Raw genomic sequence first — 14247 nt, 5'->3', positions numbered from 1 at the left:
GCTGTTCAGTCTCTTAAGTCATGTCGAATTCTTTGCAACCCCAAGGATTGCAACATGCCAGGCTTCCCTGTCCTTCACCATCTCCTGGAGCCTGCTCAAATTCATGTCCATTGAGACAGTGATGCCATCCAACCATCTCATCCTCTGTCACCCCCTTCTCTACCTTCCCTCAACCTTTCTTAGGGTTTCAGTTCAGTTCAGTTCAGTCGCTCAGTCGTGTCCGACTGTGTTTATTAAAGAATAAAAAATAAAACCAAATGATACATAATTCCATATACTAAATTTTATATCATTGTCATTTTAACATATATTTTGGAGGAAACACAAACATGTAACGTGTCATATATATATATATATATATATATATACACATATATATTATATATAATATATATTTGAAATAGCATACTTAGATAGATGTTAAATTATGAAAGATTTGCCCTATCTGTACCACATTTCCTTTTTTCTTCCTGTGTTGCAGAGACTTATTCACTAAAATGAGCCAGTAGAGAATTATCTGATGAACACAGGAAAAATAAACAATTTCAGGATAACTATCTAATGTGTCAGTTTGTCTGACTCCATAAAATGAAGAATGAAAACAAGTTCTCAGTCCCACTTACAACTGAAATGTTTAAAAAATGTTGAATCATCCTAATGGAAACTTACATGGCTATGAGACTGAATTGGTACGCATATGACTAAAATTCTTCAATATGAAAGAAGTATTTTTTTAAGCTACATCTTTTTAATAAATATCTTATTAATAAATATCAGAGCTAGACTAGAGAGCTGATTGTTCAGAATATACAGGAGAAATTGTGGCTTAAGCCTGAGTCATCTAAGTTTCTTGGCTTTTTGATATAACTTAGATTATACTTCTCATTGTGAAAGATAATTAATTTGGAGACGCTCTTAACAATATTCACTTAAGATAACTTGTATTTAAAGCCTTAAGGTTTTGAGGAAATAAAATTTGGTATCTTCATTACATAAAATTCACTTGGTTTTTTGATGCACAATGTATATATGAAAAGGCCATGCTTCCCAATCAACTATAACTATGATAAATATTGACAATTGAAGACAAGGAACAAACTCAAGGTAATAATAAGGAACTACTCTCCTTTCCTCACTGAATGATTTCTGGTTTGTGTCTTTGTCGTAACCCAGCTCAGAGGTCACAGACTGTGGGGCCATATGTAAATAACTTCATCCCAAACTCCTAGTCCTAAAGTAAAGATTTTGTTTATGTAGCATCTAAGATCCCTTCCAATGTAACACTGAATTACTATGTTATATCCTTGTGATATCCAAAGAAATATGTCCTGGGTTCCATCCCTAGTACCTATTTTGGGACTTACCTGGTGGCTCAGACAGTAAAGAATCTGTCTGTAGTGTGGGAGACCTGGGTTGTATCCATGAGTTGGAAAGATCCCCTAGAGAATGAAATGGCAACCCACTCCAGTATTCTTGCCTGGGACATCCCATGGACAGAGGAGCCTGGTGGGCTACTGACCATGGGGTCACAGAGTTGGACACAGCTGAGCAGCAAACACTTTCACTTTCATATGAATTAGCAGCAGCAAAGAAGATTAATTTTTCAAACATGTTGTGAAATTGTGCTAGAATTAAAATGTGCTGAAAAGAGGAAAAGCAAATATAAAGGGAGAATCAAATGGGAGATATCCCTATCAAAGCAACTAGAACAAACAGAATAGAAAGCATAGAAGGAGCAATTTGCTGCAAAGCACATTTTGGTTATGTGAATGGAAAGTTTATCATCTGTCAAAAAAAGAGAAAAGAAATATAGAATCCCTGAGAATAAGACATAAACTGGTATATGTTTCAAGCATAAAATAATATGTAATTATCATTGTGCACCCAGCCTGTTCCAGCTCATTAAAGTACTTAGAACAAAAATCAACATCTAAAAAATGTTCAGGGGAAAAATATTAAATACATTCTTAACAAGAGTAGCTTTCACATAAAAAGAAGGCAAAAGTCATTTTGAAATATAAAATAATTTAACATATAGAATATTACTTATAAAAATCTACCTGAGAATGCAATGCAGTCAAATAAATAATGAATCAAAATTAAAAACAATAGATCAATACATCAAGGTAGGAAAGGATTAAAATTCTGAATCTAGGTAAATATACCATTAAATCTTAACATTTATAAAAACTGGCTGCAAATGGAATGTTTTAATTATAGAAACAAAAGTTAACACATTTGAAAAATAGCAGGCAAAAATATGCCAGAGTGTGCCAAAAATTGGGAAACTTGGACAAACAGGGAAGGTTATTGTTGTTCAAGTCCTGTTCGACTCTTTGCAACCTCATGGACTGCATCCCGCCAGGCTCCTCTGTCTATGGGATTTCCCAAGCAAGAATATTGGAGTGGGTTGCCACTTCCTCCTCCGGGGGTTCTTCTCTACCCAGGGATCAAACTTGCATCTCCTGCATTGGCAGTTGGATTTCTTTACCACCTAGCCACCTGGGATGGGGAAGGGTATAATAGTCCTTAATCTTCCACAGCAAAGAGTCAAAGGATATTGTTTTCTCTCTGTAGCTAATAACTAGAAAAGCTTAGGCAATATAATTTAAAGATATAGAGATAATCACATACAGAAAAGAACAATGAATACACTACATCCCTTTGAAATTATCAAAGATACAAGAGAAAAGAATGGCAAACAATTAAAATAAAGGATACACACATTAAATCACATGCAAATAAAATGTTTAGACTTAAATATGTGAAGCAAAACAAAACATCACATGAAAATTTCACCAAACTGAGACTGAGTGCATCCTGAAAACTTCTAAAGGAAATAAAATAAGCTGTAAAAGAATAATAATTAGGTCAACCACATTTTTCATCAGTAAAAGTGGATGCCAAAAAACTGAAATACCTTCAAAATTTATAGGGAAATAGTTTGTAATCTAAAATTCTATACTCTTGTGGTAGATTGTACAGCAGCTGAAAAATATTCACTTTCTCCTTATATCGGGATTATACATCCCTATCAATCTACCTGTGATTGTTCTGAGCATGTGTCGCCATGGCACTGACCTCAGATTTTGACCAGGTAGATGTGCTTTGGCAATTGAGATGTGAATGAACATGATATACATTTGCCATCTTTGAGTTGGACTCTTTAAATATTACTGCTTGATTTGGTTTGACACCACTCTCACATCCCTGCCCTCTGCTGTGAGAGGGGCTACTTCATCAGCCTGAGGCTCTGAATGATAAGATATTCAGCTGCTGACCCACGTCGAGCATGCTGAGTCAAGCAGAGCTCAGGCTGATCTACACCCTTCGTGCAATGTGAGCCAGAAATAAATTTATGCTGCTGTAAGTTACCGAGAGTTCGAGACTGTTTATCACCAGAGCAAAACTGAAAATACATTCAAAGGACCCTTACCTTGTGAGGAAGAAGTTTATCGTGTTCTCAGCATTCATTTCCCCTTTGTTCTAATATTACCAAAGAGGCTTTCATCTGGGATCTACTCCTTTTTCAAGCACCATTCAAATGGTTTGGGTGATTCTATGCCCAAGTCCCAGCTCCACGAGGTGTGGATACTGTTCTTTGTTCATATTGACTTGATCAGAAGTGGGTTCATGCCCCTCTTCAGCCATGAGACATGTTTATTAACTTTTATCTATTGGCATGCTTACTACTGAGGAAAGCTTTCCCTGGACTTACGCCTGGACAGCTGTTAAGCCCAGATCTTTCAGTGGCCATCATGAGAAGATAGATTGTTTTTGAAAGGCTAAATATGAAAGTGAGACTGAGCTCTATGACATTATTGAGACCTTGAACACAACCATTGTATTCCTGGGACTTCCTTGAATTAATACATAATTCTTTATATTTTAGACAATTTGAGTTAAGCTTAATCATAGCAAAAATAGCCTGTATTACTATAGCTCCCAGTTACCTTTTTTTTTAATTTGTTGAAGTTCTCAAGTAAAATAAGTAAATCAAGAAATAGCAAAGTCTTGAATTAAAAAAAAAAAAAACATAAAATTCTATGAAGTTTAAGGAAACAGATGTGTATTTTGTGAAGTTACTGGCCACATGATAGGAAAATGCTGACTCCAAGAGTCCAAGAAGGATTTCTTCAACATTGTGTCCCAAGCAACAGAGAAAATTATTAAGAAGCTGGAAGACATTAGTAACAGAGTAAAGAATGTGCATGCTTTGTTTCTCTTCTATTCTCTCAGTGAGAGAAAAGAAAGGCAGTAAGTATACAACTCTACACAAATAACCATACAAGGAAGTCATCATTTTTAGTTGATGCAAACTAGAAAAGACATTATTTGGGGAAATTGGTGGAATACAGGACAATATTTGTGAATGTGTTTGAAAGTTAGCTAAATTTTCAACTAGCACAACAGGAAGTGGATAGGTAAGATTCAAAGGAATGATAAGTCAATAAAAATAAAGCTCCATCTAAAACTATCCTCCCTAGGTTTGGACTCCTCATTACAACTAAAGTCATAAATGGTTAAAGGGATTGCCTCTTACAAAAAGGTCTGAGAATGAGAGTGATAGGAAGGACAAGGGAAGATAATCTTGTACAAACCTGTACAACTGGATTTCCTGCTTGTTTTGTGTCTTATTTTTATTTTTTATAAGTAAATGAGTTAAACTCAGCAATGAAAGAAAAAGTTTTAATTAAACTAAAATAAAATTTGAACTACATGATGCATGCAAGAATTTACAATGAAAAGTCTACCTAACATAAAATAGAGGAACAAAAAAATAAGACTCTGAACTCTAAAAATACATTGATAGAACACTCAACTTAAAAAAGTGTACAAAAGATTTGAAAGGACATTTAACCAAAGATATAAAAATAATAAATAAGCACATGAAAAAAATGCTCATCATTATTACTCATCGGGAAAATTGAAATTAAAACAAGATGCACTGTGGTACGGTATCTCACTGAGGACGCTAAGGACACTGTGAGGCAGCAGAACTCTTACCCTCTGGATGAGAATGCAAACTAACATCTTAAACAGTTCGATAGTTTCTTAAAAATTTAAACACATACCTGCTCTATAATATCACTATAACTCAGTCACTCCACTCTTAGATATTTACCCAAGGGGAGGAAAAAGTATATGCCCACACAAAAGACTTGTACAACAACATATTTACAGCTTTATATGTAATAGTCAAAAACTGAAATAGGACTTCCAGAATGACAGACTTGTGAACCCATTCCTCAGCGAAATAACTGTGATGATAAAAATGATAAAGGCCCCAAACCCCTAATCGTTTAAACTCACTGGAAACTGTCCTAGGATATACAGCAAATATATAATTATTTATGCAGTGAGCCTTGTGCCACTTCAGTCATGCCATGTTTCCTCTTTCTCCACTCCCAGCTCAGCATAACAGAAAATCCACTCTGGTCAGGTGCAGCCAAGATGATGTGGCTAAGCTTGCTCCAGATCTTCATCAGAAACTATAGTGTTTCCACAGGAGAAGAAGGCTGCAAGCATTTCTCATCCTTCCAAGTTCCGTCTTGCTCTGGCAGAAGCTGAATACCAAACAAATGTAACCAAGAGATAGAGGGCTCCCTTCCCTCATTCAACCCTCACTCTCAGCATTGAGGCTCTACTCAAGGAAGGCAGACCGAGAATAACGGGACCCCATGTGTTAATAAATGTAATCCTTTCCCCAGCTTGCTCATGGGGCAGAGATTCCATGCTGGTAGAGGAAAGCTGAGAAACCAGAGGCTACCATCCTCACCCAGCACCCTGCTTATAAAGTAAAGGAGTCACTCCATGAGAATAATCCACCATCATCTCCCACAGCTCTGGGAAAATGACTCAAGATTTTGCCCATGGGGAGAGGCTGACCATAAAACCAGAAGACTCCAGAGCCCTCTTCAGGTGAGCTGACTTGACAGAGTAGAGTAAGAGAAAGGTCAAGTCTAACCCATGAAATTAATGGGAATTTGGAGTTCTAGTATGTAACAGGAGATTGGAGACTCTAAGAGAGCAACCAAGTGAAACACAGGCCACTTGATTTAACAGGAAAAAAAAACAGCTAAAATGATCTCTTTTAGTTTCAGAACAAATCTCAAAACTGCCTTCAAAAACTACTCCTGAAAAGGGGCCTGTTCTTGATTGGGTCAGACCATGGAGCAATTTATACTGCAAGGCAATGTCAAAAAATTAGAACAATCAGCTGGAAATTAGCAAGCCTAGCCAACTGTGTGTAATATCAAAAGAGGCAGATTGCTTAACACAAAGAACTGGAGAAGAGTCAAAGAGAGGTCTGTTAAGACACTGCCATTTTTGACTTTGCAGACATCCAAGCCAGCACTCTAAGAAGTGATATCAGAGGTATCACATTGCAGGGAAGTGGACTTCACTAAAACAACCCAGTCCAAACACTAATCAAACGAACAAGCAAGCAAAGAAACAAGACATCCTGAACAAGGGAGATCAGCATCCAGAGTTACTACAACATATCTGAATAGCCAGTTTTCAACAAAATAGTATGAGGCACACAAAGAAATGGGAAAATGAGATCCATACACAGGAGAAAAACAAGCAAGTAACAGAAAATGTCTGTAAGAGGGCCAGATGTCTGACTTAGCAGACAGTCTTCAAGGCAACTATAAACATATTTTAAAAACTAAAGGAACTCATTCCTAAAGAAGTGAAGGAAAGAGTTCCACTTCTAGTTGACAGTGTGATGAGCTCCAAGGACATGCTTCCCAGTGAAACTGATGGGAAACATGAAAGGACAATCACTTAAAGAGATTATGTTGAATGAAAAACGCCAGACAAAATTAACTACGTGTTACAACAGAAAATGTAAATATCATAGTGAGAGAGTCAGATGAGTGGTTGCCTGGCTATGCAGGGGGTGGTGGGGGAAGGGTGTGGAAACTTTTGGGGGTGATTAATATGTAAATTCTTTTTATGATGGTGACCCTTTCATACGTTATATACACATCAAAATATATCAAAGTTTACACTTTAAATATTTATAGTGTTTTTCATGTAAATTCTTCATAAAGCTCTCTAAAAATTTTGCACAAAAGCATAATAGGAAAAAGCTAACAGAAAGAACGTGGGGAATCACAATTCCATGAAGTTTTATCCTTTAACTTAGGAGATATCTTTAAATGCTTCCTTCCCCAAAAATGCACTCCAATGTCTCATTATAAAGACTTAATTTTTTTCAAATTATATAGAATTAACACCGAAACAGCACAGAATTCTCCCTGCAGGCAGACAGAAACATTTTGAAGTCCTCCACCCATCCTCATACTCCTTTGCAATTTGAAGGTTATTCTAAATGCAGAATGGTTTGATTACTTGAACATCTGCAAAGAGATAGCTTGTTCCTTTCTCAGATTACTGTTTATCAAACTAGAGTGTGTATGTGAATTACTATGCTTATTTTATATACAAAATACAATTACGTATATGAAATATATTGACAATCTAGGGGAGGTAGCAAGTGCAATTTGGTTAAGGTGTGACTTTTGCCTTACAAGTATGAATGCAATCAAAATCAAAGCCAAAGGCATTGAATCAAAGCATTACTGTATCACTATGGATATATCATCAGAATTACAAGGGTACATAGTAAGGAAGCTTTATTCCCTAAATAAGTTATCACTCATATGAAAAATAATAGCAGGAAATACAAAGAAGTAGCAGATAAATACAGAAGTGGAAAGCTTTTTTTAGTCCTTCACGACTATTTAAATCTTGAGGAGTGGTCAGAGAAATTCAATGTGCAGTAAAGTAAATAAGCAATATAACTCCTATTTTCAAAAAACTCTTTTTTGTTGTAGTACCTCTAGTAATATAAAATATCTTATGTTAATCACTTAAACATATAATTTGTCATTAAATACCTTAATTTGGGAGACATGTTTGACTATACTGGAGAACTAGAGTCACCGGCAAAGCCCATTAAAATTTTTCGGTAAATACAAACCGAATATGGGTAATAAATAAAGTCTAACCCTTTGCTTTTCTTTGTGCTCCATCTAGTTGTGCATGCTCACAGGTTGCCGTGGGCAGAGGCCTTGCACCAACGCTTCGGACCCGAGTTTCTGGTAAGAAATGGCTGCACTGATGTATCATCTCCTGCCGTGTGCAGAAGCGCTGGGCACAACACCCAGTTCTGCAGGCAGTGGGGCCAAGTGGGCTGTGCGCACTGGCGGTGTAGACCGCAGGTCTGAGCCTTCCCCCCGACCCCAGAACTCCACCCCTTCCCTGCCCTGCACATCAGGAGAGTGTGTTCTAGAGCTCAGCTCAGGCCTCTTAATTCTTTGACCGAAGAATATAGCTTTCCTTTGCATCCAAACCAAACTTGGTCTTATTCTACTCGCTCCAGAAACACAGGGCAGGAAGGCTCTTGCTGGGGTCTGACCCACAAGTGTCAGTAACTCTACTATTTGCATTAACTTATTGCGTGTGTGCATGCTCAGTCATGTCCAACTCTTTGTCATCCCACGGATGGGTTGGGAAGATCCCCTGGAGAAGGAAATGGCAGTCCACTCCAGTGCTCTTGCCTGGAAAATCCCATGGACGGAGGAGCCTAGTAGGCTATAATCCATGGGGTCGCAAAGAGTCGGACAGGACTGAGCAACTTCAGTTTCACATTGATTTTTGGAATGAAGATCATATCAGACTATTAATGATCGATTACTGCTCTCTAAAAAGCTCCTCTACGCCTCAGTTGTATACCAAAAGCATAGCACTTTATTATTTTGCAGTAGTCTGTAAGTTGGCTGGTGGTTCCTCTGATATTCACCCTGGCTCTCTTAAACAACTGCATTCAGATGGAGGGTTACCTGTGGCTATAAGATGCAAGATGATCTAACAATTTTTAAGCAGTCAGTGACGACTTTTGGATGGGTCACTTTAATTCTTCTCCATGTAGCCTTTCGTCCTACAGCATTCTTAACGGGCCTCTAAATGGTGGTTCTCAGGGTAGCTGAGAGTGGCAGCTGCAAACACCACTAGGGGCCAGGTCTGGGAATCATTTTCTATTGATCAAAGCAGGTCACAAGATTAGCCCACGTTCAAGGTTATGAAACTGCTGAGGGAAATGCCTTTAAGATCCTTAGAATACTTTTGGCAGACCGACAAGGTAAACAAGGCACGAATTTAAATCTCTAAAAGGTCTTTCTTAAAAATTGCACAGGCACAGCCTTGGTGAGGTCTTTGTCTGCTGAGGTTATTTTATGTTGAAGATTTTTTCACTGCTGGGCAGAATGGAAGCAGCCACCTCCAACCCAGTATGCTCTCTAGGCCTTCTATATTCTTTCTAAATTTAATTGCAAATCATTTCCTTCCTTAGCTCCTTTCCTTCCAACATCTTATATGCAGCTAAATATACACATTAAACCTACCTGCATTCTCAAGTTTCTGTCCATAGATGTCCTTGATCATATCCTGTTCAATATGTATATTTTCTACCCTCAGTTCCAGAAGTCAGTATTTTTGTTAACTGTTCTTCCATAACATCACATGGATTACCCTTTCTCTAGCCTCCAACAGTACCTTTTCCAGCCATCTTCCCTGTCTTTGCTTACATATTTCTCACTGCTTTTCCAAGTTCTCTTGTCACCCAGTCCTAAAATCAATGACACAATTATTTCAAGACTTTTGTTATAGTAGCTCCCAACTTCCTGGTACTAGCTTCTATAACTATTAGCTATTGGTACAAAACAAAGTGCACCAAAACTCAGTGGCATAAACCACAAATATTTATCATTTATCATCAGCCTCTGGGTTGGCAGGTGACCTCTCTGCTGACTTACCTGGGTAACCTCAATGGATGCTAGAAGATAAACTGGGCTATGTAGGGGAGAAAAAATAATTTTCCGCCTACCCTTCTGAGTTATCACTGAGTCTGTAACAAAAGACAGATTAACAAGAGAAAAAATGGACATAAGATTATGAAAATGTATACATCATGAACACAATGGGAGGTACACCCCCCCAAAATGAATAATTTAAAGAGGTAGCTTAGAATTTAGACTTATATATCATTAACTCATGTCCATGACTTAATGGACATGAGTAACAGCCATAAGTTACATGAGTAATGGCCATGGCATCACTGATGTCATGGACATGACTTTGAGTAGACTCTGGGAGTTGGTGATGGACAGGGAAACCTGGCGTGCTGTAATCCATGGGGTCTCAAGGAGTTGGACAAGACTGAGCAACTGAACTGACTGATAAAGGAAAGGAAATATTTAGTCCTCTGAGGGGAGAGTAAATGACTTTTTGGAAATATAAACAGACCCTTGAAAGAACAGATGGAAGATGTGATAGTTGGTGACAGTTTTCCTGGGTGTGGTGTAGACTTCTAGTCTCCTCTGTGTGATAAGAAGCAATCTCTTCTGGTTGATGAAACTCCCGGGGGGGGGCATTTATGAGAACTGAACTCCTTTTAAAACAAATGTTTAGACAGATAAAAGGAGTTTGGAATAAGTCTATCTCTGAATTCACTGTTTTTCAAGTGCCTGGAGTTCAAAATAATCAATACACCAAAGTGCATATTTGGGGATGGCTTTTTCAGCTCCCCTTCAGTTGTAAGGTACAAGATGGCCTCATCACCTCTCTGAAAGTTGGTGCTGTCTCTCACTGGTGACAACTTACTTCTCCCAGTTGTCTCTTGCCTTCCATTGGGCTAGACCATTGCCCTTATACAATGGTCTTAGAGCAGCAATTTAAAGAGAAAAGGCAAATACTACAAATCCTCTTGAGGCCATAGCTGCTGAACTCACATAACATAATTTCCAGCACATTTTATCAGTTCAAGGGTGCCACAAGGCCAGCCAATAATCAAGGCATGAGAAATTATACTTCATCTCTTGATACTAGTTGCTACATTGAATTTATGTTCTTATTTAATCTATCATACAGATGAATAAAATAAAAGTGTCTAGAAGCATAGTATTCTAAGTTTAATTTTAAAATTGTAAATACTAAAAAATAAAAGATAAGGATAATTTTATATCTATGACAAACCTAGGCAGTGTATGAAAAAGAAGAGACATCACTTTCTCGACAAAGGTCCATACAGTCAAAGCTATGGTTTTTCCAGTGGTCATGCACGGATATGAGAATTGGACCATAAAGAAGGCTGAGCACCAAAGATTTGATACTTTTGAACTGTGGTGGTGGAGAAGACTCTTGAGAATCCCATGGACTGCAAGGAGATCAAGCCAGTCAATTCTAAAGGAAATCAACCCTGAATATTCATTGGAAGGAGTGATGTTGAAGCTGAAGCTCTGATACTTTGACCACCTGATGCAAAGAGCTGACTCACTGGAAAAGACTCTGATGCTGGGAAAGATTGAAGGCCAAAGGAGAAGGAGGTGGCAGAAGATGAGATGGTTAGATACCATCACCAACTCAGTGGACATGAATTTGAGCAAAATTCATGACAGTGGAGGACAGAGCAGCCTGGTCTGCCACAGTCAATGGGGTTACAAAGAGTAGGACCCAACTTAGTGACTGAAGAACAACAATATTTTGAAGAAATAAAAATGCATAGTTAACTTCTGAAAAAGAAGAAAACAGTTTCTCCATATTAATGGTGTTTTTCTTTATTTTTTGTGAATTACGTGACAATATTTTGGTTTTAATTTTCTCTAACAATGGGGCATTCCAAAGATAAAAATGAAAATGGTAATAAAAGGTTTCCTGGCTTGGAGTATTCTGCTTTTCACAACAAACCTGAGAAAGAACCAATATATATATTGATGGGTTTCTTCATAAAACAGCTTCCATTGGTGCTGCTGAAAACACAGTATGGACGGATGAGTTCCAGGTGTCACAAAAAATATTTGACTTATGTACATGTAATTAAATGTACTATTGTTGTTTAGTATAAGGAGATTTAAAATTCATTTTACATTCTATTATATATACCGCTAAAACATATCTTTATTTTCTTCTCTGCATATAAAGTCATTATCATTTTTACATATTTTTTTCTTAATGTGAACTTTTTTGTAATTTGGTTTTATTTTATTCAATATTCTGTTTGTGAAGTTTGAACAAATTGACATGGGTGACACCAATTGTGTAACTATTTTAAAGTGTCCCATCTTATATATTTCAAATGGTTTATCCATTCTTTTATTTATGTTTAGAATTTTACTGTTTGAAGCAAATCTGTTATAAATGGTTTGATATCTCCTTAGGGATACATGCAAAATTGTGTCTAGCAGTGGAAATGGAATTATGAAATAGGAGCATATTCAAGTATTCCAAAAATTGCCAAATTGTTCCCCAAAATGGTTGTGACAAGTTATCTCTGCAATCCTCCAAAAAGTAGAGCTGTCTTATGGGATCCACATCATCTCCCAACATTTAATATTTCTGGGTATTTTGACTTTTAATTTAAATGTGTGAAAAATATGCAAAAAAGATGTCCTTTTCAATATAGGGGACTGGAATGCAAAAGTAGAAGTCAAGAAATACCTGGAGTAATGGGCAAATTTGGCCTTGGAATACAGAATGAAACAGGGCAAAGGCTAATAGAGTTTTGCCAAGAGAACATACTGGTCATAGCAAACACCCTCTACCAACAACACAAGAGAAGACTCTACACATGGACATCACAAGATGGTAAACACCAAAATCAGACTGATTATATTCTTTGCAGCCAAAGATGGAGAAGCTCTATACAGTCAGCAAAAATAAGTCCAGGAGTTGACTGTGGCTCAGATCATGAACTCCTTATTGCCAAATTCAGACTTAATTGAAGAAAGTGGGGTAAACCACAAGACCATTCAGGTATGACCTACATCAAATCCCTTATGATAGTACAGTGGAAGTGAGAAATAGATTTAAGGTACTGGATCTATAGACAGAATGCCTGATGAACTATGGATGGAGGTACACGACATTGTACAGGAGACAGGGAGCAAGACCATCCCCAAGAAAAAGAAATGAAAAAAAGCAAAATGGCTGTCTGAGGAGGGCTTACAAATAGCTATGAAACAAAGAGAAGAGAAAAAGCAAAGGAGAAAAGGACAGATATACCCATTTGAATGCAGAGCTCCAAAGAATAGCAAGGAGAGATAAGAAAACCTTCCTCAGTGATCAATGCAAAGAAAAAAAGGAAAACAATAGAATGGGAAAGGCTAGAGATCTCTTCAAGAAAATTAGAGATACCAAGGGAACATTTCATGCAAAGATGGGCTCAATAAAGTACAGAAATGGTATGAACCTAATAGAAGCAGAAGATATTAAGAAGAGGTGGCAAGAATACACAGAAGAATTGTAGAAAAAGATCTTCATGACCCAGATAATCACAATGGTGTGATCACTCACCTAGAGCCAGAAATCCTGGAATGTGAAGTCAAGTGGGCCTTAGGAAGCATCACTACAAACAAAGCTAGTAGAGGTGATGGAATTCCAATTGAGCTAGTTCAAATCCTGAAAGATGATGCTGTGAAAGTGCTACACTCAATATGTTAGCAAATTTGGAAAACTCAGCAGTGGCCACAGGACTGGAAAAGTCAGTTTTCATTCCAATCCCAAAGAAAGGCAATGCCAAAGAATGCTCAAACTACCACACAATTGCACTCATCGCACACACTAGTAAAGTAATGCTCAAAATTCTCCAAGCCAGGCTTCAGCAATATGTGAATCGTGAACTTCCAGATGTTCAAAGTGGTTTTAGAAAAGGCAGAGGAACCAAAGATCAAATTGCCAACATCCACTCGATCATCAAAAAAGCAAGAGAGTTCCAGAAAAACATCTATTTCTCCTTTATTGACTATGTTATAGCCTTTGACTGTGTTAATCACAACTGGGGAAAATTCTGAAAGAGATTGGAATACCAGACCACCTGACCTGCCTCTAGAGAAACTTGTATGCAAGTCAGGAGGCAACAGTTAGAACTGGACATGGAATAACAGACTGGTTCCAAATAGGAAAAGGAATATGTCAAGGTTGTATATTGTCACCCTGCTTATTAAATTTATATGTAGAATACATCATGAGAAATGCTGGGCTGGAAGATGCACAAGCTGGAATCAAGATTGCTGGGAGAAATATCAATCACCTCAGATATACAGATGACACCACCCTTATGGCAGAAAGTGAAGAAGAACTAAAAAGCCTCTTGATGAAAGTGAAAGAGGAGAGTGAAAAAGTTGGCTTAAAGCTCAACATTCAGAAAACTAAGATCATGGCATCCAGTCCCCATCATGG

This window comes from Cervus elaphus, chromosome 3, assembly GCF_910594005.1.
Source record: "Cervus elaphus chromosome 3, mCerEla1.1, whole genome shotgun sequence".
Classification (NCBI taxonomy): Eukaryota; Metazoa; Chordata; class Mammalia; order Artiodactyla; family Cervidae; genus Cervus; species Cervus elaphus.
This window is presented reverse-complemented; position numbering follows the sequence as displayed.